The sequence below is a fragment of the Syngnathoides biaculeatus genome, chromosome 6 (genome assembly GCF_019802595.1).
Source record: "Syngnathoides biaculeatus isolate LvHL_M chromosome 6, ASM1980259v1, whole genome shotgun sequence".
NCBI lineage: Eukaryota > Metazoa > Chordata > Actinopteri > Syngnathiformes > Syngnathidae > Syngnathoides > Syngnathoides biaculeatus.
The window spans coordinates 6,993,153-7,018,453 of record NC_084645.1 but is presented as its reverse complement, the minus strand read 5'-3'; the positions used below and the strand labels follow the sequence as shown (position 1 = coordinate 7,018,453).

Below are 25,301 nucleotides of genomic sequence, written 5' to 3'. Positions count from 1 at the left end.
ATTCACACGTAGCTATATTATGCAAGCGAAGAACTGCTAATTCATTTATATGCGACATGTATTGAAAATCAAATATAGGGCATACCTTCGTGCAAACAAACAAAGTCTGGTTTACCTTAGCTCAATAGCCGCAAACAAAGGCACACGCTTGTGCAGTCAGATCATCGCAAAATATCGCTCAACACAGATCAAGTGTGTCAATCATTCACACTTATGTTATGCAAGCAAAGAACTGCTAATTCATTTATATGAGACATATACATACAAGGACATACAAGACCATAAAGACCACAAAAAGGATGATCATCTACAACACCAGTTGCGACAGTGGCCTTGACACAGATGCATTTCAACAATACCAATACCACAACACACCAGACAGAGACACCCGGATATCCCCAGTGATGTGCGTCTTTGGACGACCAATCCGGGACTTCATTCCAATCCACCCAGGCAAGTACCTACCCCACAAGACATGGCAAGAGACTTTGAGAAACAGAGAAGAGGCTCTTGGGAATCGCCACATGAGTTAAGATGAAAAACTGTCGCTGGATTATACTCCGTCCAGCTTCTCCTTTGTCACCCGTGAAAGTAAATTAAAAAGCAATGATCGAAGGATATCTTAAAATGCAGGCAAGACCAAAACAAGTAAAAGAAAATGGGGACCACTCCCTGACAGCCTCTGTTCTTCTGAATATACCTGTATCTACAGGATCTGGGATTAATGTTTAAGAAGAGGATGACCCTATTCCTATGGAGAAGGAACCATTTGAAGATCAAGAAGAGCCAGCAGTGGAATCTGCCACGACAAGCCACACTTCATTGAAACCTCCAGGCAGGAGTCATTTACACACTGATGCTGAAGCTATGAAGCAGCAGTTCCAGATATTTCTTAATGAAGTGCATCAATTGCAAGATCAGGTCAAGGCACGTGCTCTCTCCCAGAGGAATCACTCATCAGAAACCATAAAAAGGAGAAATTCTGCACTGGACTCTCACCTTATAGAATTATGCACGCACTTTTCTCATTTATCGTGAAACAGTGATGTCAAAGTGATGACAAAGTTTCAGCAACTTCTCATGATCCTTATGAGTCTGCGTTTGAAATTAACCATCCAAGAGTTGTCTTACAGATTCGCAGTTCACAGGTCAAGTGTTTCAAGAACTTTTCAAAACGTAATGCAGTTCTTGTGCCAGCATTGGTATTTTGGCCTGAGAGAGAACAGATTTGCCTTACTCCTCCTTCTTGCTTCAGAAAAAAAATACTCAATTGCTTCAAGGTTTTTACTGAGAGACCTGCAGATTTTAAGGCAAGAGCTCAAACATAGTCTTCATATAAAAGTCACAACACAGCAAAATATCTGATCTCAATTACAATTTTAATAAATGCTAGTGAATCTGAAGTACCTGTTGACTGAATTTTTAATACAGTGGTACCTCGGTTTTCGAACGTCTTGGTTTTCGTACAAATCAGTTTTCGAATGAAAATTTCGAGATTTTTTTGCTTTGGTGTTCGAACGAAAATCGGTATCCGAACACCCCGACCAGCTGACCCACGACGATTTGTCATTGTGCTTTCGAACACACCCCCCAAAAAAAAAAAAAAACCAGAAAAGGCGTAACGGGCGCGACTGCGCGCTACTGCACGCGGTGCAACCAGTTGACTCACACACTCGTCTGCTCGCGAACATTTCCCAGTACTGTAGTGACTTTTTTTCTTCAAATTGAGCAACATTAACCCCCGATCATGGCTCCAAAGAAGGCAAGTGGAACTGCTGGTGCTGAAAAAAGGAAAGTGGTGCGTAAAACTGTCGATTTAAAGAAGGATTTGATAGCCGAGCACGAATCTGGTCTGCATGTTTTTGAGCTATCGAAGAAGTATGGCATGGCAAAAACAACGATCAGCACCATTCTGAAACACAAGGATGCCCTCAAAGCATGTGATGTTGCTAAAGGAGCAACCGTGCTGACCAAGCAGAGGCCACAGATCTTGGAGGAAAAAAAGTTGCTTCTTATTTTCGTGAACGAGCAGCAGTTAGCTGGGGATCGTTTTGGTGAGGAAGGGAGGAGATGTCGTCTGATGAGGCTGAAGGTAGGAAGGATGTCTAAAGTGCCATTATTAAAGCTATCTGCGCTAAATGGAACAACATCCATAATTTTGTAGAACTTAATCACCTGAATAAAGCTGAATGTTTCAGAGCACTGCAAAATTTTAATGATGTTGTTATGAGCCACTTCAGAAAAGAGCTTAAAAGATAGCAGGAATAAACATTCGTTCTTTGTGAAAAAGAAGCGAGCAAACAATTATTATCATCTTATTAATTATCTTAATTTCACTTCCACCTATCGTCATTCTTATAATAAGTTATCTCATTTCCACCACTCAACCTCTTAAATGAATGATCGTCGATGACATTAATAACACCTAGTCGTAATTCCATTCTAAAAAGTAACTCATTGATAAACTCTGGTTTAATATTAAAACAAATCCATATGACCCTAACAAGGATTGCTAAAACTTACTAGATCAATGACAAGTGCAATCGATTCATAAGAGATGAAGCTGCTGTAAAAGCGAAGCGATCTCTTTATTATCCTTTTACTCTGTATGGTTAGTCAATAAGGGCTAATAAGTGAGGGCAGACGGATTGGCTTTGTAAAACTAAAGGCAGTTAGTTCACCGAGGCAAATTCATCTCGACAATGGCTTAGAAAGCTCCCGTTCTGTGGCGTATACGGCTTTAGAGTCGGCTGGGGTCAAGGGGAAGCTTAACCCTTTAATTGGAGAGTCGGTCAGGACATTTTCCCGATTAGTCCTGTGGATAAGCGGAATCTGACACCATCATCTACATTGTCGCTTAGCGCACACACATAAAGGCGCATTCTAGCAAGCCGGTATTGCAGTCTGAGCGCTCCCGGTGTTGAAAATTTCCTTGTGATTAATGCGCATGTGCGTATATTAATGGGCATGCGCGTATATTTTGTAAACTTCCGGCCAGTCTGAAACATCCTCATCCATGCGTCAACATGTGCTAATCGACAACTTGTCACCGAGTGCTCATGTTCGGTATGGACGTCTTAGAAAGACGAATACAGCGAACGTACATATATGTGTATATCTTTTTATCAACATGACTTGATCTAAGTTCTAACATTAGACTATTTTGTCCATATATCGAAATGTAAACGGTCATTTTCCCTGTGGTATGCGTTATCTTTGAGTTGAAAACTTTTCCCCTCTACATGCTTTCAGAAGATATACAGTAGATCATCAACTGTTATCTTTCATCAATGTGACAATAGATACCGCCCTTGATTACGCTAGATTATAACAATACATTACGATTGCTGACAGGAATGTTTGTTACAATGTGTCCGTAGCTTGTTGACACTTTCTTTTGGCTTGTCCCTTTTCGGGGTCGCCACAGCGTGTCATCTCAGATGAACGCACATATATGTTTGGCTCAACTTTTACGCCGGATGCCCTTCCTGATGCAACCCTTCCGATTATTTTCATTTTCAATTCATTGAAATTTTCAAAACAATGCAGGTATAGACCATTCATGTTTATTTCTTGACAGGCCAGTGCATTTAACTTTTCTTCAGATAGTTTGTCAACTCAAGAATTTTTATTGATGAACATTTTTAAATACCGTTTTATATCATGTTCTACTCATATCAGTTGAAATTGGAAATTATCATTTCTGAGTTTGAAATTTTTGTTTTCTATTTTAGGTATGTATTTGTTTATTTTATTTTTAATTCACAGTTATGTTATATTAATTCAGTAAGTTATTTTTAGGTCTTGAAATTCCATCCCTAATTACACCTGCAACTTTATCTGCGGGCATGACTGACCACACCTGTACATTTTTCAAATGTCAGTGACTGATTTACCACCTCCCACCATACTATGCGGCACTGAGAGTGTATTTGCTAGTTATGCTATTCTGTTTGCTGTGGTGTGAAAATGCTAGTTGTGATGTGCTCCTTCTGCTTACACGTGAAATGTAATTGTTAATCGCTGTCTCGTGAGCGCCATCATATGGGAGCTTACATACAAACATGCTAAGCATGTAACAAGTGTGTTTAGTGTGGACAAATCACACAACAACATTTTCAAATGTGGGAAATCAGTGTCCATATAGGATGCACCACATTGTAAGGTGCTATGTCTAATGCGGAGCCTCATCTATTTCTGAGAATTTAAGACCTCTACGATCATGAAAGTATGGTACATTAAGAAAAAAATGCGAATATGTGGGGGTGCAAATGGTGAACCGCGAATGGGCAAGGGCACACTATATCTACTTTTGTGACATTTTTGTTTGTTGGAGTGCCAGGAGATTTTTCAATTATAAAATATGTGCCTTGGCTCCAAAGAGGTTGGAATTTGGTGCTCTGGTCAGATCATGACTTCAACACAACGGCAGCACATTTCTACACAACCGCAAGAGCTAGCACTAACTTGCTAGGCTACGTAACGTTTTGTTGCCTGCTTGCGAGCTGTATCAGGTTAAAAGTACATGAACAAACCTCAAGCAAGCCTTACACGAACATACTTCCTTGTCCTAGGCACCGGTGACCACCAAAGCACGTTTTTTTTTTTTTTAACCCTATTTTCTTATTATAATACAGTTGGCGCAATCCACTCGTGTTGTCATCATATTTGTACGCAACCACTAGTACTAGCACTAGCCTGCTACGCTAGGTAATGTTTTGTTGTTTGCTTGCGAGCAGTAGCCTTCTAAAATGATGTGAACATACCTCAAGTGACCCTTACAGCAACATCCTCTCCTGTCCTGAGCACCAACCAACACGTTTTTTCCACCCATTTTCTTCTTATTATACAATCGGTGCAATCCACGCGTGTTGTCATCCCCACGATAACGACTGTATCCGGTCACATTTGAGTTGACCAGATAAAAGCTCACTGATCGTAAAAAATGGGATGTGGTGGTATCGGAATACAAGATTTTATTGTAGTAGTCTGACAGTGCAATCATGATAGAACAAATTTGTCTTGGAGATTGATCCGCGCATGATGTTTCGTCTTGTATCAGCTGTCTTGTCTCCCATTGCCCTGACGTTTTTTTAAAATAACTTTGTTGGCCGTCAGATACTACATCAAAAGACAAAAAAATGCAACCCTATCAGGGAGTTTTTCTAGTTCAATTTCCATTGCTCTCGATTTTCGTAACTCACTCGAGGAAGTTCTTGATTGATACTTAATATGAGCAAATCAGAGGTCGACCGGCGTGCCAGAACCAATTGCCTTCCACTGTGGTCAAAGTCAAATCAGTTCTGATTCTAATTTCATTACCGTTTTATCTTTCAAAGAAAAAGCTGGAGTGGGTGATATCGATGCCTTTTGCTCGTCTTGCACCTATTCCCCATCCTAAATTTTCTCCTCAGCCTTGCGTTCACCATTTCCTTCCCACTTTTCCCAGATAAGTGCTAAGAAATTGCAGTTATTTCACATTTTGCTTCTTGCTCCTTTCGCTTACATTTTATACTCCATCAGTGCAGTAAATAGAGGATTATTTCTTACAGATAAGCAGACATTGTCTTCATGGTTGCAACTACCCTGCTCCTTTATTCCACTGTTCCTCTCATCCCTCGCTTTCATCCTTCAACAACACACCTCTTAAGAGACAGCAGTCTATTTCTTTTGGTATAACCACACAATTGTGTGAATTTCTGTAGAGGGTGAGATGACAGCCTAACCGTCGTAAACATGTAGGTATTACGTGGACTGCTTTGATCATAGTGAGCATTCCCTGTTCCAGTTTACATGTCTGCATAGCATCGGGCACGTTATATGCAGAAGGCTACAGAAAGTAAAATTTATGTTCTATAAGTAAATGTTACACAGTACACTGGATTCCATTTTTGAGCTTTTATATAGGGGCAATACAATGCAAAATCATTTTATCACTGGTTGTTATAAAGTGCTGACGCCATACCCTAAGCGTCCTGAATAAATTCACTGAGACAGTGAGGCCTTTCAACTTGTCCCTTTTTAAATTAGCTTTGCTACAGAAGAGATGCCCTCTCAAGTCTTGCTTGTTGTTGTATGTACCCATCTCTCGTTAGGTGCAGCAGATGCTTCAACTAAAGGGAAGCCACAAATTAGTCCTGATCTGCAATACTTAGATGGGAGGGCCCCTCAAAAGTGTATAAGTCTGCTCTATCATGTCAGAAATTGGTGATATACAATTACATAGCATATGTCAGTCCAACAACACATAATTTAATACCACAAAGCACTAATGAGTAAACTGGGATGAACATTTGTTACAAGAATGTAAAAAAATATACAGTGATGAAAATAATTATTTGAACACCCTGCTATCTGACAGGTTCTCCCACTTAGAAATCATGGAGGGGTCTGAAATTTTCATCAAAGGTGCATGTCCACTCTGAGAGATAATCGAAAAAGAAAAATCCAGAAATCACAATGTATGATTTCTGAACGATTTATTTGTATCATACAGCTGCAAATAAGTATTTGAACACTTCTCCATCAGCTAGAATTCTGACCATCAACGACATGTTAGCCCACCTTTAAAAGTCCACCTCCACTCCATTTATTATCCTGAATATATTGGACCTGTATGAGGTCGTTAGCTGCATAAAGACCTCTGTCCACCCCATACAATCAGTAAGACTCAAACTTGTAACATGGCCAAGACCAAAGAGCTGTCCAAAGACACCAGAGACAAAATTGTACAACTCCACACGGCTGGACAGGGCTACGGAGAAATTGCCAAGCAGCTTGTTAAAAAAAAGGTCCACTGTTGGAGCAATCATTAGAAAATTGAAGAATCTAAACATGACGGTCAATCTCAATTGGAGTGGAGCCCCAAGCAGGATATCACCTCGTGGGGTCTCAATGATCCTTAGAAAGGTGAGCAATCAGCCCAGGACTACACGGCAAGACTTGGTCAATGACCTGAAAAGAGCTGGGACCACCGTTTCCAAGGTGACTGTTGGCAATACACTTAACTTCATGGTTTAAAATCATGCATGGCACGGAAGGTTCCCATGCTTAAACCAGAACATGTCAAGTTCCGTCTTAAATTTGCCATTGACCATTTGAGTGATACAGATGAGTCATGTGAGAAAGTTTTGTGGTCAGAGGAGACCAAAATTTAAGTTTTGGTCATAATTCCACTAACCGTGTTTGGAGGAAGACAAATGATGAGTTCCATCCCAAGAACACCATCCCTACTGTGAAGCATGGGGGTGGTAGCATCATGCTTTGGGGGTGTTTTTCTGTACATGCGACAGGATGACTCCACTGTATTAAAGAGAGGATGACCGTGGCCATGTATTGTGAGATTTTGGGGAACAACCTCTTTCCCCTCAGTCAGAGGGGGTCGTGACTGGGTCTTTCAACATGACAATGACCCGAAGCATACAGCCAGGAAAACCAAGAAGTGACTCCGTAAGAAGCATATCAAGGTTTTGGCATGGCCCAGCCAGTCTAGAGACCGAAACCCAAAAGAAAACCTTTATAGGGAGCTGAAATTCCATGTTTCTCAGCGACAGCCCAGAAACCTGTTTGATCTAGAGATGATCTGTTTGGAGGAGTGAGCCAAAATCCCTGCTGCAATGTGTGCAAACCTGGTGAGCTACTACAGGAAACGTTTGCCCTTTGTAATTGCAAACAAAGGCTACTGTACCAAATATTAACATTGGTTTTCTCAGGTGTTCAAATACTCATTTGCAGCTGTATCACACAAATATATCATAAAAAAACAAACATACATTGTGATTTCTGGATTTTTCTTTTTAGATTATTTTTTTCACAGTGGACATGCACCTACGATTAAAATTTCAAAAGCCTCAATGCGTGTGTGTGTGTGTGTGTGTGTGTGTGTATGTGTGTGTGTGTGTGTGCATGCGTGCGCGTGTTCTATTCTAGGGGTTGCATCTAAGTCATCTTAGACAATGATTCCTAACTGTGTGCATGCATGCATGTGTTCTATCCTAGGTGTTGGATTTACGTAATCTAAGACAATGATTCCTAACCAGTGTGGCATGTCAAATTCGTGTGCTATGAGAGCTATTCTGATGTGCCGTTGGAAATTATCAAATGTCAATTAATTGGTCATCATATTATTTATTTGCAACAAGTAATTATTTGTTAATCATTCTATGGCAGTGGCATATAAAGTACAGATAAAGCCTCTTCTATTTGACAGCAGAAAGTGTTTAAGTGACTTGTGTATCCACTTTTTGTGACATTTTTATTTGTTGGTGTGCCGTGAGATTTTTCAAATGTATGTGCCTTGGCTCAATAAAGGTTGAGAATCACTGATCTAAGACATACATCAGGCCAATAAAAACTTCTCAAACTCCCTCATACCTCAAAAAAAAAAATAATGGTAATTTGTGTCAATGGCCAAGTATGATTTCAGGGAAAATATACTATTAGGGTGGCACAGTGGAGCAGCTCTATAGCGTTTTGGCCTCACAATTCTGAAGACTGGGGTTCAAAACCAAAGCCCGCCTGTGTGAAGTTTGCACTTTCTCCCCGTGCCCATGGGTTTTCTCCAGGCACTCCGGTTTCCTCCCACATCCCAAAAACATGCATTAATTGGTGACACTAAATTGCCCCCATCTGTGATTGTGAATGCAACTGTTGTCTGTCTCCATGTGCCCTGCGATTGGCTGGCAACCACTTCAGGGTGTACCCTGCCTCCTGGCAGCTGGGATAGGCTCCAGCAGTCCAGCGACCCTTGTGAGGATAAGTAGCTCAGAGGATGGATGGATGGATATACCTTTACCAACTAACAGAATGCCATAACCCCAAATAATCACCACTTTAATAAAGTGATGCTTTATTTTTCCATATGGAAAAAAGAAAAGGTTAAAGGTTATAAAAAAATTGATTGATTGATGGTGTTTATTTCGTGTACTGTACGTCTGATACCGTGTGTCACTGTACTGTTACTGTGAAAGACAATAGCCAAAGATAATTTTTGTTTGTTTTTTTTTATTACAGAGCAGATGAGGAATCGATAAAGCTCTATTGTTGTGAATCACCTCAGACCACAGCAAAAATTGCTCAACACTGACCCAAAGAATTTTTTAAAAAAATATCAATTCCATATTTGCTGGCTGTCGCTGCAAAAGTTTATGGACTGGACAATAAGCGTTAACATGGGATATAAAAAAAATGTAGGAGGTGACATCTCTTCTCTTAAATGAACCGAAATGAATGACAGTATATTGCAATGACCTACAGACAACATTTTACATCCATCGTTATTTTTAAAACTCAAAGCTCCGGAAAATGCAAAATCGTCTTACTATTCTACACTTTAATTTTTTTTTTCTCAAACACTCACGCGATGGTCACGTTTTACCAGCCGAGTTCACGGAGTACAATAAGTTTTGATTTTCCTAACCAGATGGTAGTACTGGGTACTGTATTGAAATCTACGTCAGTTTCAAAACTCTACCTTACAACAAAACAAACATCCAACCGTGTCGTTTTACTTACATAGGCGTCTACTTCAGACGGTTGTCGAACTTATCCTTCAATGTTGTTTTGCAGACACTTCTCGAAGACGTGACTGCTCGGAGAACCACAAACCTTCCCAAAGTGACACGACTGTCGCATACAAGGTGAGCCGAAGAAGGGTTGTTTTATCCTGCCTACCTTGCACTCTGCTCAACTGGAGCGCGAGCTCCATCAACCACTTGCCATGTGACAGTCACGATGCATTCAGGCACCTCGGAATTAGTACATGCTGCCAGAGCAAGACGTCAGTCGGCATGCTGTTTTGGAAGCACCGAATTATAGTACTCTACAGGTTCATTGAAGATTCTAAAATGCCCGGAAGTGTGAATGTCTTTGGTTGTTTGTTTATGTGTGTTAGCTGGCAACAGGTTCAGGGTGTACCCCGCTCCTGCCCAAAGATAGCTGGGAAATGCTCAAGCACTCCCGCGATCCTCTGTGAGGATAAACGCCTCAGAAAATCTATGGATGGATGGAAATGTTATAGTAACATATTAATTCCTCATTTGTTAGTTATTGTTATTGTTATTTAGGCTGTGTTTCTGACTGGTTGAACGGATTGTCAACATGAGTGTACATCCGTAAATATTGCAGCTGGGACCATTTAGATCCATCATGTGTTTGCTAAGTATCTAACTATGTTTATATTGTAAAGATTTTGTTTTCCCGTAATTTATATTGTGGAAATATTTAAATTCAAGATCAACTTTAAAGTATGCTGACAAAAACGACTTATTTGGACGTACCCGACTCAATGGTGTCATCTAGTGGTAATTACACATCTGGAATAGAGCATATGGGTGATTCTATTTGCATCTCTTTAATTAAACGAGTGCAGTACATTACAATTCATTCATACAGTATGCCTATGGAAAAAAATATATTCACTGTTTGATGTTTTGTTATATTGTATAACAAATAGACGAGGCGTATTTCAAAGCATTCAGTCTTTACTTCCACTTTAGAGAACACGTACCAACAATCCACTCTCCATTTACTTTCGTATCTCCTCTATCCAGTTACTGAGCATGTAGTTGTCATGCTATCTAACCCACAACACCACATCTTCCCCCAATAGAGCTCGTGCACCTACATAATATTTTTTTAATATTATAATATTTGTTTATGTTGCCATATTGCCGGTCAAACAAAGCATTATTGCAAGTTAATTCTGTTGAAACGAAACGAAAATATGTCTTATAGCATGACACCCAGGGTTTCGTCCGATAAACACTTAGAAGGTGATAATAAAAGAAGGTATGTGGAAAAATTAGAGACACTTGGCATAGAGGATCCATATTTAATGTCGAAGTCGATGTTTTCGCCGATAAGGAGTTTGACTGTTAAATCGCTTCCTTGTCTTGGACAATTGGATATACACATGTATCTGGTGAATAAATAAATCCGACCCGTCCGATAAGACTTTGAAAGCGGATAAAAGTCTGGACGCATACAAATACTTCGTTGCTGGATCTGTTCTCAATCAGGAATAAATCCCACATAGTGATGAACCCACTCACATTTTTTCAATACAAATACCAATACTTTTATTTAATATGCATTGTTCTCAAATGAGTCAACTTGGCATTATAAATACTTCTTGATAAAAAAAATAATTCTTGAGATTAACAAGAATAATTCCTACCTGAAATTAAATGATCGCTACACAGGTGTGTGTATTTCGTTGGGCACCATCCATCCCATTCATCCCATTTAAATGCCGAAATCCATCGATCTTTTCAGATGGTATTCTATAGAATGATGTCTTTGAAGAACTGTCTTATCTACTGTGACAACCAACAGCACAACAGGTTTCGGGTAATTGAAAAATCTGTTCCGGTTCAACGACTACCGCACTGCCAAGCAGTTAGGTTTGACTGGCCGGCAATGTAGCGCCTCTCTAGTATAAAATACTTCGACGAGGTAGCCACCTGAGTTCTTTTCTTACTCCAAAGTACAAAACTAATAAATTAACTCAATGTTAATTACCGTAAATGTCTATTACAATTTTACTCTTTACTTGTCCATTTAATTCTCCATCAAAAGTCTCTGAAATAATATTTCCCCTTATGAGTTAATATTATCCTAATTTAAATAATCAAAAAGAAAATACAGCCAGCACACACAGTTTAACAGATATTCCACCACACTGCATAAAGAAAACCTATAACCTAATTGCTACTCTATTGTACTGAAATTTTACCTGTACCAACTTTTAACCGGGTTACACCCTCCCCCCTTTTAAGCGGTCTGTCTCCTCACCAGACACTAACATAAGGGTTCTAAGGCATAAGTCTAGGGTTTTAATGTTTTCTTATTTCAATGACGATACCCCTATGCACTGTAGTTAAAGGCCTGTCACTGGACCTACCAGGCTCGTCATAAGTGAGTTTAACAATAGGCTTAATGGCTCGTTTAGATCTAGGCTCAGCTCTGGTGTTCATACTGTCTTCCCAGCCATCAGAACCAGATTCTTCTATCTCATCGGAAACTTCAGGATCTTCTTCACATTCCACTTCAGTCTCGTCTACTGATCGAAGGACAGGGTGTTCATCCTCTTGTAGATCGGCATCAGTATCTCCTTCATTGTTGCTAACATCCTCTGACTCAAGTACTTGCACACTCTCTGAGGTGCCTGATCACTGGCTAATTCAGGGCCATTCCCAAGGTTTTCCATTGGCCTAGCAACATTCAACACTTTTTTGAGCAGACGGTGATGGAGTGGCTCTTTGTGTGATAAAATACTCATCATCTGAGGATGTATCAGAGAAATCCTGGAGCTCGGGAGTCTCTGAATTTAAGTTTTTCTGCTTCTTACAGAAGTCTGCTCTGGTTTTAGGTTTGACGGTGGATCTTGGCTTTGCCAATTTGGCGGCATTCTGACAAACTGTCCAATCGGCAACAGTGATCCCTGTGGATTGTCTTTGTCCCTGGTCTACCATCTTCCCGTTTGAGTTTATACACAGGCAGGTTTGGCAGTCTCCCAACGACAACATAGGGTTCAGGATCCCACTTGCTTTCTAACTTGTGCTTTCCTCTCAGGCCTAAGTTCCGAAGAAGAACTGTGTCCCCCACCTCTACGGACTGAAAAATTACTCTTCGATCCTATAACTTTTTGTTTCTCTGGTGCCTTCAGTCAGCAGCAACAGAGGCCAATTTGTATGCTTGTTTCAAATCTTTTTTAAGCTTGGACACATAGCGAGAGTGCCATGCCTCTTCTATCCCATCAGGTGATGTTCCAAAACACAGATCAATAAGAAGTCTTGCCTCCCTACTGAACATTAGATGGTATGGAGAGTATCCAGTTGAATCACACTTGGTGCTGTTGTATGCATGAACTAGATATGTCACATGTTGACTCCAACTCCGCTTTTTTTCTTGGCTCAGGGTACCAAGCATGGATATTAGAGTTCTGTTGAATCTCTCTGGCTATGGGTCTCCTTGTGGATGATACGGGGTGGTTCGCGACTTCTGTGACCAGTCGGCTCTCGAAATCGCTTCCTTGGTCTGAATGAATTCTTGCAGGAAGTCCATAATGTACAAAATATTTTTCCTTTAGAATCTTTGCCACAACTGAAGCTTTTTGGCTTTTGGTAGGAAACGCCTGCGCGTATTTCGTAAAATGATCTGTGACCACGAAGACATTGGTAATGCCCTTTGAGTCTTAAACTCAACATGCGTGGGGTGCACATACAGGTCTGAAATGCACTGTGAGAAAGTACCTAATTGAGTAACATATACCGATGTGGTACAGGCAGATTTCGGAATCCAGATACCCTGGCAGGTCATCTTGACCCCAGACTGTGGTATGGTCACCCAGCCTTCATCCTCAACAGTCAATTGTCTAGACAACAGGTCAGTGTTGATGTTGTGTCGACCCAGTCTCTACTGTATGTCAAATTCGTACGTGGACAGGGCAGAGAGCCAGTGATGCCCCACCGTATTGAGTTTGGCCGTCGATAACACATATGTAAGAGGGTTGTTATCTGTAAGCACTGTGAATCTGGCTCCATACAAATAGCCATGGAATTTGTCCACCACAGCCCACTTGAGGGACAAAAACTCCAACTGATGTATAGGATAGTTTGTTTCAGCTGCACTTAACTTTCTGCTTGCAAAAGCAACCGGGCGCATACCTTCAGGGTGTTCTTGGTACAGTACCTAGCCCCTTCAAGCTTGCATCAACATGCAGGATGTATGGCTTTTGTGGATTGGTAAAAACCAACACAGGCGCATGAGTCAGGCAATATTTGATCTCGTGGAATGCATTGGTGCAGGACTTGTCCCATCTTTCTCCGTATGGCTCAGACTCTTTCAGATAGACTTTGTTGGCATCTTGGCTTTGCTTCTTCTTCTTCGAAGTGGGACCATAGCCCTTGGTAAGGTCTGTCAATGGCCTTACTATTGCTGAATAGTTCTGGATGAACCTTCTGTAAAAACCACAAAAACCTAAAAATGACTGCAGCGTTTTCAAATTTGTGGACATTGGCCCATGTGTTGACAGCTTCTATTTTGTCCGGGTCTGGGGTGACACCATCTGCTGATACTATGTGCCCCAGGTACCTGACTCTCGGGAGACAGATCTGACATTTGTCTTTCGAAAGTTTGAGTCCAACCTCTCCAAGACGATCTAGAACTTTGATCAGCCTTTCTTCATGTTCTTCAAGGGTTTTCCCAAACACAATGAGGTTGTCAAGGTACACTAGCACTTGCAGAAGGTTCATGTCTCCAACAGCCTTTTCCATTAATCTCTGAAAGGTGGCTGGAGCACCTGTAATTCCTTGTGGCATCCTCTCAAATTGGAAGAATCCCAAGGGGCAAATAAATTCTGCTTTCTCCTTGTCCTCTTCGTGCATAGCAATCTGATTGTAACTGGAACGCAGATCAAGCACAGAGAACCACTGACTCCCACTCAAAGCATTCAGAGCATCGTCAATGCATGGGGTTGTATACTGATCAGGTATTTTTCGGCTGTTCAAAAATCGGTAGTCTATGCACATTCTCACAGCCCCATTCTTCTTTCTGACAATGACTATGGGGGAAGCATATGGGCTACAAGACTCTTTGATTATGCCTACTTGTAACAGTTCTTGTAGATGCTTTCTTACATCTTCAATGTCTGCAGGAGGCTAGTTTCTGCCGTAATTGGTTCTTCCACTGTGCAGATATTGGGGAATCGCCCAAGTTGATCATATTGGCATCAAAGGCAGGGGAAGTTGTCTCTTTGGGTGGGATGGTAGCAACTGAAACAACATGAAAGATGCTTCCATTAACTGTTCCCACCGGCAGGGAAACCTCCCTAAAGGATTCTTTTTTGACCATTACTCGGAAACTGTTGATTTCCAATGCCCCACTGGGCACAACCATTGGATGCACAAACACATCAGTCGGTAAGGTGACTGCTATTGAGGACTCCATCATCAAAATGTCTTGCTCAACTAGATGTTTTAAATCTACTTTGCACGCTACCTGTGTGGCACCCTCTGCTTGTAAGAGCAAAGGACTTGGTCCCATCCATCAGACACGACCAGCTTCTTCCTCAACTGGGGAATCAATATTTTCTGCCCTCATCTGATCTTCTTTCCCATTAACTCTCAGACCAAGGGCCTTCCTGACCTCCGCTTTGTCCCCAAACTAGTTCAACAATGGCAAGCATTTGTGCCCACAATGATGGAAGTCTTATCGTCTAGTCTGGAGTGGGACATATGAGAGCTAAGACAGTGACTGTTTTACTATCTCCCAGCACCACAGCGAGATATTCAAGGTCAACCACCACATACCCACGGTAAGGGTAACTAACCTCTGCTTCACTTAATCCCCAGATGGATAGACCAGATACAGGTTGAATTGGAACATCAGATAAATGCTCTTTGTACCAGGGCTCAAATATTATTGTCACTATCCATTAAGGCCGTTCATGGTTGTCCATTTACTTTTCATGGCACCAGACGAGGCGGTCCAGCCAGCCAATCAGGAATGCCTGTAGTCTCGGGCACATTAACTGCACTCCTTTTGCCTGAGCAGTTAACTTCACTTGATGAGGCATCCCCTGATTGTTGATTGCTCTTTGTCTGCTTCAGGGCTTGAATCAGTCTTTTGATCACTTTAGAGGGGTTCTCGTCATTTGGACACTTTGCAGCAAAATGACCAGCCTCTCCACATCTGTAATAACTGGACTCGTTTGAGTCTTGTCTGGGTTTTTGAGGGTAGCTTTTGACTGAGTTTGACATCTTAACGGCTGACACCGCAGTTTGCGGTTCCGCCATTTTATGGGCCAATTTCTGTTGCACGCGTTTTAACTCTTTCCTCAAAGCAGCTATTTCTCGCTCAGAATTGCTATCATGAGATTCTGCACTCGGGGGAATTTTCACAGTACTATCCGAAGCATCTGTTGTGGGGGTAGACACCACAGCAGCTACCAAGGACTTCAATTCCTTTATCTCAGACTTTAACTGTTGAATTTCTGACTGTTTTGCATTCATTCCCTGTTGTACGTATGCACTTTGTACATCCCCTCCCATCTTTCGTCTTGAGCATTCATATTCTTCCTCATTGCGAATCTCCTTTAACAGCTGGAGGAACGTGGGTGGGTTTTCTTTGCGCTCCCTAAAACAAAGATTAAGTAGCATCATGTCAGAACCAATAGCGCCACGCAACAGCTGCTCTAACCTTACTTTGTCAGCACACGTGACAGGAATACCACCTCTCTGAACCACCTTATTCAACGACTGTTCTAGACGCCTGAGGAAGTCATAGAGCTTCTCCACTGTCTGTTGCTGTAAAAACGAAAGGCAAAATATAACTCCTCTCCTGATTCAGCTGTCCCAAAAGCATGCTCAAGTGCTTCTAAGCAGTCTTCTGGGCTGACAGAAGGATCGCTGGATCGGGCTGCTTGGACAATATCAAATGCTGGTCCTCTCTAACTCTCCATTAATCTACACCTTTTCTCTTTTGGAGAGCCTTCACACTCTTCCACCATGAGCCATGCTTGACCTAAACAGTGTTCAAATGGTTCCCCTCCAGGTGGAGTGGGGAGCAATCCAGAAAAAATTCGTAATCTGCGGTAGCTTCCATTATCACTAAAAGGTTTGGTCTTGTTGAGTAATTCACTAACTACTTGTAGTAGGGCTACTGTAGATTTGGTCACATTCTCTTCTGGCAAAGATGATGTACGTGTCTCATTTCTGTATGTTCCGTTTGCTTCCTGTTGTCTGGATAACCTCTGACTTGCTGCATTGGTCTCCAGGCCTTTATCTACTGTGACGACAGACCACGGTCCACCAGCCTCAATGGGGTACATATCAAAGGGAACCATTTCTCTCTTCACAGCTTTTTTACATTCACACAAAACCAGGTCCCGGTTCTGCTCCAGGCTGGAGGTTCACCCTCTGACACGCACACGTCCAAGACTCTTCACTGTTTGCATTGTCTCTTGAATGGCATCAGTATTTACTTCTTCATGCATGACCATCAAGAGAGCATGAGCCAGATCTAATGACTCCTGTTGGCACCACCCTCATAATTGTTTTACCAACTCAGTCTGTGTATCCATTTTACAACAAAAGCTATCAAAATGTACCAGCACAAAATTTAACAAAATAAATGCACAAATAAATTTCACTAGAATCCCAGCAGTGCCTCCAATTTATGAAGCGCCTCTCTAGTATAAAATACTTCGATGAGGTGGCCACCTGAGTTCTTTTCTTACTCCAAAGTACGAAACTAATAAATTAACTCAATGTTAATTACCGTAAATGCCTATTACAATTTTACTCTTTACTTGTGCATTTAATTCTCCATCACAAGTCTCTGAAATAATATTTCCCCTTATGAGTTAATATTATCCTAATTTAAAATATCAAGCTACCAAATAAACTCACCACTATTTTAACTGTTTCTCACATAGTCAAATAATAAACCTGGCTGGTTATGTAACAAAAAGTGTGAACATTTAATAATAAAGGATGGAAAATCAAACATGTATACACAACAGTCAAATAAACAAAGTCAATTTAACAGGTACACAATGCACACATGCTCAGGGCCCAAACAAATATGAATATAGCCGGCAAGCAAACAAAATTCAAACCCCAATGTCACTGCGGTGCTTCCCAAGGCAGGAGTGAAGAAAGGTGAAGGTAATTTTCCTCTGTCCGGCGTCCTCACAGTTCTCGTCCCTTTTTCTTCCTTGAAGTCCAAACAGAGCCTCACTAGCCGCATTAGCTTGATGCTAGCGCCCTTGTCCTCTCCTTCGTGGTCCAGTACACAGGCCTGGCTAGCTACCGTTAGCTGGTTGCTAGCGCCCAAGCCAAGTCCTATGCATGCACTTAGATCCTGTGGTATTGGCTAACTCCACCACGTTACGGCGTGATTTGAGTAGTCCACTCCGTTGACACACTATCCCAGTTGAACTTTCAACAGTCGTTGTTGAACACGTCGATCAACTTTTGATAAATGTCCACCGTTCACTTTCTTTGTCCTTTCGTTATCCTCCAACAACCACTGTCCCTTCCACTCCTCTCTCTTTTTTTCTCCCTCCATTTCCCGAGTCTCCTCAACATGTCACTTCCTGTCCTTCTTAAACAATGGTTTCAACAATAAAATGGCAAACAAAAGTATTTCTTTTTCACAAATGAATCAAACACATTTAAATACAAATCCCTCCAAAAGAAAATACAGTCAGCACACACAGTTTAACAGATATTCCACCACATTGCATAAAGAAAACCTATAACCTAATTGCTACTCTTCTTCTTTTCCTTTCGGCTTGTCCCATTAGGGGTCGCCACAGCGTGTCATCTTTTTTCCTTTTTAGCCTATCTCCTGCATCTTCCTCTCTAACCCCAACTGCCCTCATGTCTTCCCTCACCACACCCATAAACCTTCTTTTTGGTCTTCCTCTCGCTCTTTTGCCTGGCCGCTCCATCCTCAGCACCCTTACACCAATATACTCACTCTCTCGCCTCTGAACATGTCCAAACCATCGAAGTCTGCTCTCTCGAAGCTTATCTCCAAAACATCCAACTTTGGCTGTCCCTCGAATGAGCTCATTTCTAATCCTATCAAACCTGCTCACTCTGAGCGAGAACCTCAACATCTTCATTTCTGCTACCTCCAGTTCTGCTTCCTGTTTTTTCTTCAGTGTCACCGTCTCTAATCCGTACATCATGGCTGGCCTCACTACTGTTTTGTAAACTTTGCCCTTCGTCCTAGCAGAGACTCTTCTGTCACATAACACACCAGACACCTTCCGCCAGCTGTTCCAACCTGCTTGGACCCATTTCTTCACTTCCTTACCACACTCACCATTGCTCTGCATTGTTGACCCTAAATATTTGAAGTCCTCCACCCTGGCTATCTCTTCTCCCTGTAGCCAAACTCTTCCCCCTCCACCTCTCTCATTCACACACATATGTTCAGTTTTACTTCGGCTAATCTTCATTCCTTTCCTTTCCAGTGGATGTCTCCATCTTTCTAATTCTTCCTCTGCATGCTCCCTGCTTTCACTGCATATCACAATATCAACTACGAACATCATGGTCTAAGGCGATTCCAGTCTAACCTCATCTATCAGCCTATCCATTACTACTGCAAACAGGAAGGGACTCAGAGCTGATCCCTGATGCAGTCCCACCTCCACCTTAAATTCTTCTGTCACAACTAAGGCACACCTCACCATTGTTCTGCTGCCATCATACATGTCCTGTACTATTTTAACGTACTTCTCTACCAGGCCAGACTTACACATGCGGTACCACAGTTCCTCTCTTGGTACTCTGTCATAGACTTTCTCTAGATCCACAAAGACACAATGTAGCTTCTTCTGACCTTCTCTGTACTTTTCCACTAGCATCCTCAAGGCAAATAATGCATCTGTGGTACTTTTTCTAGGCATGAAACCATATTGTTGCTCGCAGATACTTACTTCTGTCCTGAGTCTAGCCTCCACTACTCTTTCCCATAACTTCATTGTGTGGCTCATGAACTTTATTCCTCTATAATTCCCACAGCTCTGAACATCCCCTTTGTTCTTAAAAATTGGAACTAGAACACTTTTCCTCCATTCTACAGGCATCTTTTCGCCCGCTAATATTCTGTTGAATAAGTTGGTCAAAAACTCCACAGCCATCTCTCCAAATTGCTTCCATACCTCCACCGGTATGTCATCAGGACCAACTGCCTTTCCATTTTTCATCCTTTGTAGTGCCTTTCTGACTTCCCCCTTACTAACCATTGCCACTTCCTGGTCCTTCAGACTTGCCTCTTCAACTCTTCCTTCTCTCTCATTTTCTTCATTCATCAACTTCTCAAAGTATTCTTTCCATCTATTGAGCACACTACTGGCATCAGTCAACACATTTCCATCTCTATCCTTAATCACCCTTACCTGCTGCACATCCTTCCCATCTCTATTCCTCTGTCTGGCCAACCTGTAGAGATCCTTTTCTCCTTCTTTCATGTCCAACCTGGTATACATGTCTTCATATGCCTCTTGTTTAGCCTTTGCTAACTCTACCTCTTCCTTACGTTGCATCTCGATGTACTCCTTTCGCCTCTCCTCAGTCCTCTCAGTGTCCCACTTCTTCTTCTCTAATCTCTTTCCTTGTATGACTCCGTGTATTTTGGGGTTCCACCAACAAGTCTCCTTCTCCCCTTTTCTACCAGAAGACACACCAATTACTTTCCTGCCTGTCTCTCCGATTACCTTGGCTGTCATAGTCCAGTCTTCCGGGAGCTTCTGCTGTCCATCGAGACCCTGTCTTACCTCTTTCTGAAAGGCCACACAACATTCTTCCTTTCTCAACTTCCACCACATGGTTCTCTGCTCTACCTTTTTCTTCTTGATCTTCCTACCCACCACCAGAGTCATCCTACACACCACCATCCTATGCTGTTGAGCTACACTTTCCCCTACCACTACTTTACAGTGAGTAATCTCCTTCAGATTACATCGTCTGCACAAAATATAATCCACCTGCGTGCTTCTACCTCTGCTCTTGTAGGTCACTATATGTTCCTCCCTCTTCTGGATATAAGTGTTCAGTACAGCCATCTCCATCCTTTTTGCAAAGTCCACCACCATCTGTCCTTCAAAGTTCCTTTCCTGAATGCCGTACTTACCCATTACTTCTTCATCGCCCCTGTTTCCTTTTCCAATATGTCCATTACAATCTGCACCAATCACAACTCTCTCGCTATCTGGGATGCTCAGAACTACTTCATCTAGTTCCTTCCAGAATTTCTTTTTCAACTCTAGGTCACATCCTACCTGTGGGGCATAGCCGCTAACCACATTATAGATAACACCCTCAATTTCAAATTTTAGTCTCATCACTCGATCTGATACTCTTTTCACCTCCAAGACATTCTTAGCCAGCTCTTCCTTTAAAATAACCCCTACTCCATTTCTCTTCCCATCTACTCCGTGCTATAATAATTTAAACCCGGCTCCTAAACTTCTAGCCTTACTACCTTTTCACCTGCTCTCTTGGATGCACAGTACATCAACCTTTCTCCTAATCATCATCTCAAACAACTCCTGGGCTTTTCCTGTCATAGTCCCAACATTCAGTCCCTCCACTCAGTCGTACGATCTGTGCATTCCTCTTTTTCTTCTGACGACAGATCCGGTTTCCTCCTCTTCTTTGTCTTCGACCCACAGTAGCTGAATTTCCACCAACGCCCTGCAGGTTAGCAGTGCCGGGGGCGGGCGTTGTTAACCCGGGCCACAACCGATCCGGTATGGGATTCTTTAGATGAACGCTCATATTTGTTTGGCACAGTTTTTACGCCGGATGCCCTTCCTGACGCAACCCTCTGCATTTATCCGGGCTTGAGACCGGCCTCCAGATTGCACTGGTTTGTGCCCCCATAGGGCTGCATTAACCTAATTGCTACTCTATAATACTGAAATTTTACTTGTACCAACTTTTAACCGGGTTACAGCAATATGGCGCTGTCCAAACTGTGACGTCACATGCACGAGCTCTATAAAGAAATATCTGCCACTTAAACAAAAACTTAAAATTAACATGTGGTTCCTGTTTCAACTTTACTCTTCTTAGCATTGTAACTAATTGTAAACAACTAACAACAATCTGCATAAACATTTTTTTTTCATTGAATAAGACAATAATAAAGTACAGGTACAAGTTCTCAAGGCATCCGGACAACAGCTTATAAACATGTCAACAATCCACTTTCTTTTTTACATTCCACATTTGTATGTGTGCGTGTGTATATATATGTATATGAACTCCGACTCAGAATACCCCACAATGTGTTCAACAGCTCTCGATCACCCTCTTAGGTGGCTAAACATGTCTCTTCAGTCTCGACAATCCTGTACCAGCTGGTAATGCAGGCATCATCATCAGACCACTATCAGCACGATCAGCCCCACTGCCAGCCAGCTTGGAAGATCCAGCTGTGTCCTTCTGAACGGTTTACTGGGCCACAGTGTCTTCCTGATTCTGGTGTAGCTGAAGGTCAGTGTGGTTCCTTCTCATTGTTGGTCCACTGTTCATCTGGACTTGATAGAACATGGAGCAACTTCCTCCTCCACATGTCCAGTTTGCCTCCATGTGCCTGTGGAACAGTTCCTGAGATGCACAACATCTCCAGGCTTCAGCATGGGTAAATGTTTTGCCATTCGGTCATGCAAATGTCTCTGTTTCGTCTATTGGTCCTCTTTTGCCCTCCTAATTTTGGATGTGCCTTTGGGAGTCAGCAGGTTTTCATTTTACTGGCAGGTTAGAGCAGATCCGCCTCCCCATCAGTATTTATGCTGTTGACAGCTCATTTTGCAAAAGTGCACGCCAGTAGACCAGTGAACTCTTCTGGAAGCCATCATTGGTCTGTTACTTTTTTACCAGTTTTTTTTATCGTCTTCACAGAGCTTTCTGCCAAACCGTTACATTCGACGTGCTATTTTTGAATCCCCATTCATTGGCAAAAGCAGCAAATTCACAGCTCAAAAACTGAGGCCCATTGTCTGAAAACAGTTCACACGGGACTCCGTGTCTGGCAAAAACAGTTTTTAGGTAGATGATAACTGCTTTGCTCATTGTCGACTGCAGTACTCCAACTTTAGGAAAGTTTTAGAAGTAGTCAGTGACCACGATGTAACGCTTTCCCTCCCAGTCGAACAGATCTGTTCTGACTTTGTCTTAGGGAGTAGTGGGCACTGGATGAGTCATCAGGGGCTCTGCTTGTTGTTTTGGTCTGTAGGTGCAGTATAGTTCACATGATGCCGTTGCCTGGCTAATGTTTTTGTTTATTCTTGGCCAGTACATTACCTTTCTAGCCCTCCGTTTGCATTTAGCCTCTCCGAGGTGGCCTTCATCTCTTTTTTTTAACATCTGTTTACATAGAGAAGAAGTAATTACAAGTTTACTTCCTTTCATTATGTCAACCACCACTGTGAGCTTGTTTCTACAATTCCAATTGTCTTATATTTTGACAGGCCAATATTTTTTATTACCAGGCCATCCCTTCAGTATTGTACTATTAAGTTCTTTCATTGTTTCATCTGCGATGGTCTCTCTTTGTATTTGCTCTGTTTTGTCTTCGGTTACAGGCAGAGACGTGACAACCATGTCCACATATGCCCGTATTCCTGAGCTTTCTTCCTTGTTTGCACTTTCTATCTCATCCACTGCTCTGGACAGAGTGTCGGCTGTGTACATATATTTACCTTGAGTGTATATCATGTGCACATCATATTTTTGCGGTCTGATTAGCATGCGGTGGATCCTTACAGGACAGTCATTTAATAGTTTGTTGATAATGGACACCAAAGGTTTGTGATCAGTTTCCACTTCGAACATTTGACCATAAACGTACTGATAGAAATGCTCAGATGTATGCAAAATTGCCAATAACTCTCTCTTTTTATTTGAACGTACCTGGTTTCGGTGTTTGACAAAGCTCAGGATGGATAGGCAACAGGTAACCACTGCTCTTCAAGTTGCTGCATCCACCAAAATCCTGGTGCTCTTCTGTGGGTCGTAGAACTTCAACACCGATTCCTTTGTCAGTGTCTCTTTCGGTTTTAGGAAACACTGTTTTTGCTTGTGAGACCAGATCCTTGTCTCTGTCTGACCTCGTCTTTGCTATTTGGTCTCTCATGTTGTTGATAGCTGATGTTTTCCACGGTCGGGTTTCACCCCCTCTTCACTCACAACATCTCCCACAAAGGTAAGTGATTTCACTGCAAACTTAGATTTGTCTTTGTTAAGCTTCAGGTTCACTTCCCTTGTCTTGTCCAACACTTGTCTCAATCTTGTGTCATGCTCTTCTCGAGTTGAGCCCCAAACAACGATGTCGTCCATCATCGTCTGTACTCCAGGAATCTGTTCAAAAATCATGTGTATGGTTTTGTGGTAGACCTCAGGTGCCAAAACAATACCATATGGCAGACGAAGAGATCTAAACATTCCCTCTGGAGTGTTGCATGTGCACAGTTGGGAACTCTCCTCATCAAACCTCATCTACCAGAAGCCTGACAAAGCATTTAATTTACTGAACCATTTAGGTCCAACAAATTGTGCCATGATTTCTTCTCTGGTTGGCAACTTAAAATGTTCTCTTTTGATAGCTTTATTTAGACCCCTTGGAAGTAGGCATGTTCTCAGGGCAACTGTTCTCTTTTGCAGTATGACGAGTGACCTGACCCATTCCATTGGCTCATCGACTTTCTTGATGACTTCTAGTTTTTCCCATGCCCGCCAGTTCATTTTTTAGTTTTTCTCGCAGTGCAAATGGAATTTTTCTGCAAGAATCCACAACAGGAGGCACACGTTTATCCACATGTAATTTATGTAGACCAGGTAGACATCCAAGTCCTTTGAATCAGTCTTACAGACGGAGGGAGGGGGGGATGATGGATGTTTTTAAGACGCTGTGGGATTCTGACATGTCGCCAGACTATCAGCACACCAGGTCAAGTTCATAGCCTAACCACTCTGTTTGTGTTTGCTTTATGGACTCCTTGCAATTTTCTCAGCCTCATCCTTTTTTTTCTTTGTCTCTAGTATGCCATCTGCCCTGCAACCCCGTGGTCACTTCCAGTGGTCCATTGACAACATGAGCTTCCACTCTGCTGGCTTGGTCCACATAGAAACTGTGCGAATCCCAAATCTGGTTATCTAAGTCCCTCGCTTCACTTCCTGTTCAATAAAGATTAATTCCCAACCTCACCTTCCTGTCCTCCTTGCATCTGGGTCCTGCTTGAAAACTGATCTGTGACTTTGCCGCGTGGAAAGATAATCATATGACAAAACTTCATCTACCAAATTCAATTTAGATGATAATTTCTTGTTGTTTAATACTCTGTGGAGGTTTGAGGTCAAAGGTGACTGTCCACTTTTCATACAGCGTGTCCAAAACACAGACTGGAGACAATATTGTACTCTTTCTTGTATAAAACCATTATTGAATTATAGAGGTGACCTTATTGAATGATTAAAGCTTGGTTATAAGAACCATATAATCAACCTGTTAGAAGACAAAAGTGTTAGAACTACATCCAAAGGGATAACTATGAAAGCAAGTACAGTATCCATTATCCACGCCGCTTATCCTTACAGTGGTGATGGGACACCTGGAGCTTTTCCCAGCTCGCTTTGGGCAAAAGGCAGACTACACCCTCAACTGGTCGCTAGTCAGTCACAGGGCAGATATCAACACCATCACTGAGCGGGAACCGATCTCACGCTGCCCATACTAAAGTCAGACAAAAGGAAAATGGCTGTTCTGGCTGCTCAAAG

General features: G+C 42.0%; 1 protein-coding gene across 11 annotated transcripts in view; it reads right to left on the bottom strand.

Moving 5' to 3' along the window:
- Positions 1-25,301, bottom strand: part of ppfibp2b (PPFIA binding protein 2b) — a 197,510-nt gene that overhangs the window by 158,660 nt on the left and 13,549 nt on the right. For 3 of the 11 annotated variants that reach the window (XM_061822590.1, XM_061822588.1, XM_061822592.1), the window contains exon 1: positions 9,514-9,818. The exons of 1 other annotated variant lie outside the window; for it this stretch is intronic. The gene's annotated coding sequence lies outside the window, so the exon portion shown is untranslated. Of the gene's footprint in view, positions 1-9,513; positions 9,837-25,301 lie in introns of those variants that run through there. 7 more of the 11 variants (XM_061822589.1, XM_061822593.1, XM_061822586.1 and 4 more) reach the window with 6 other exon arrangements.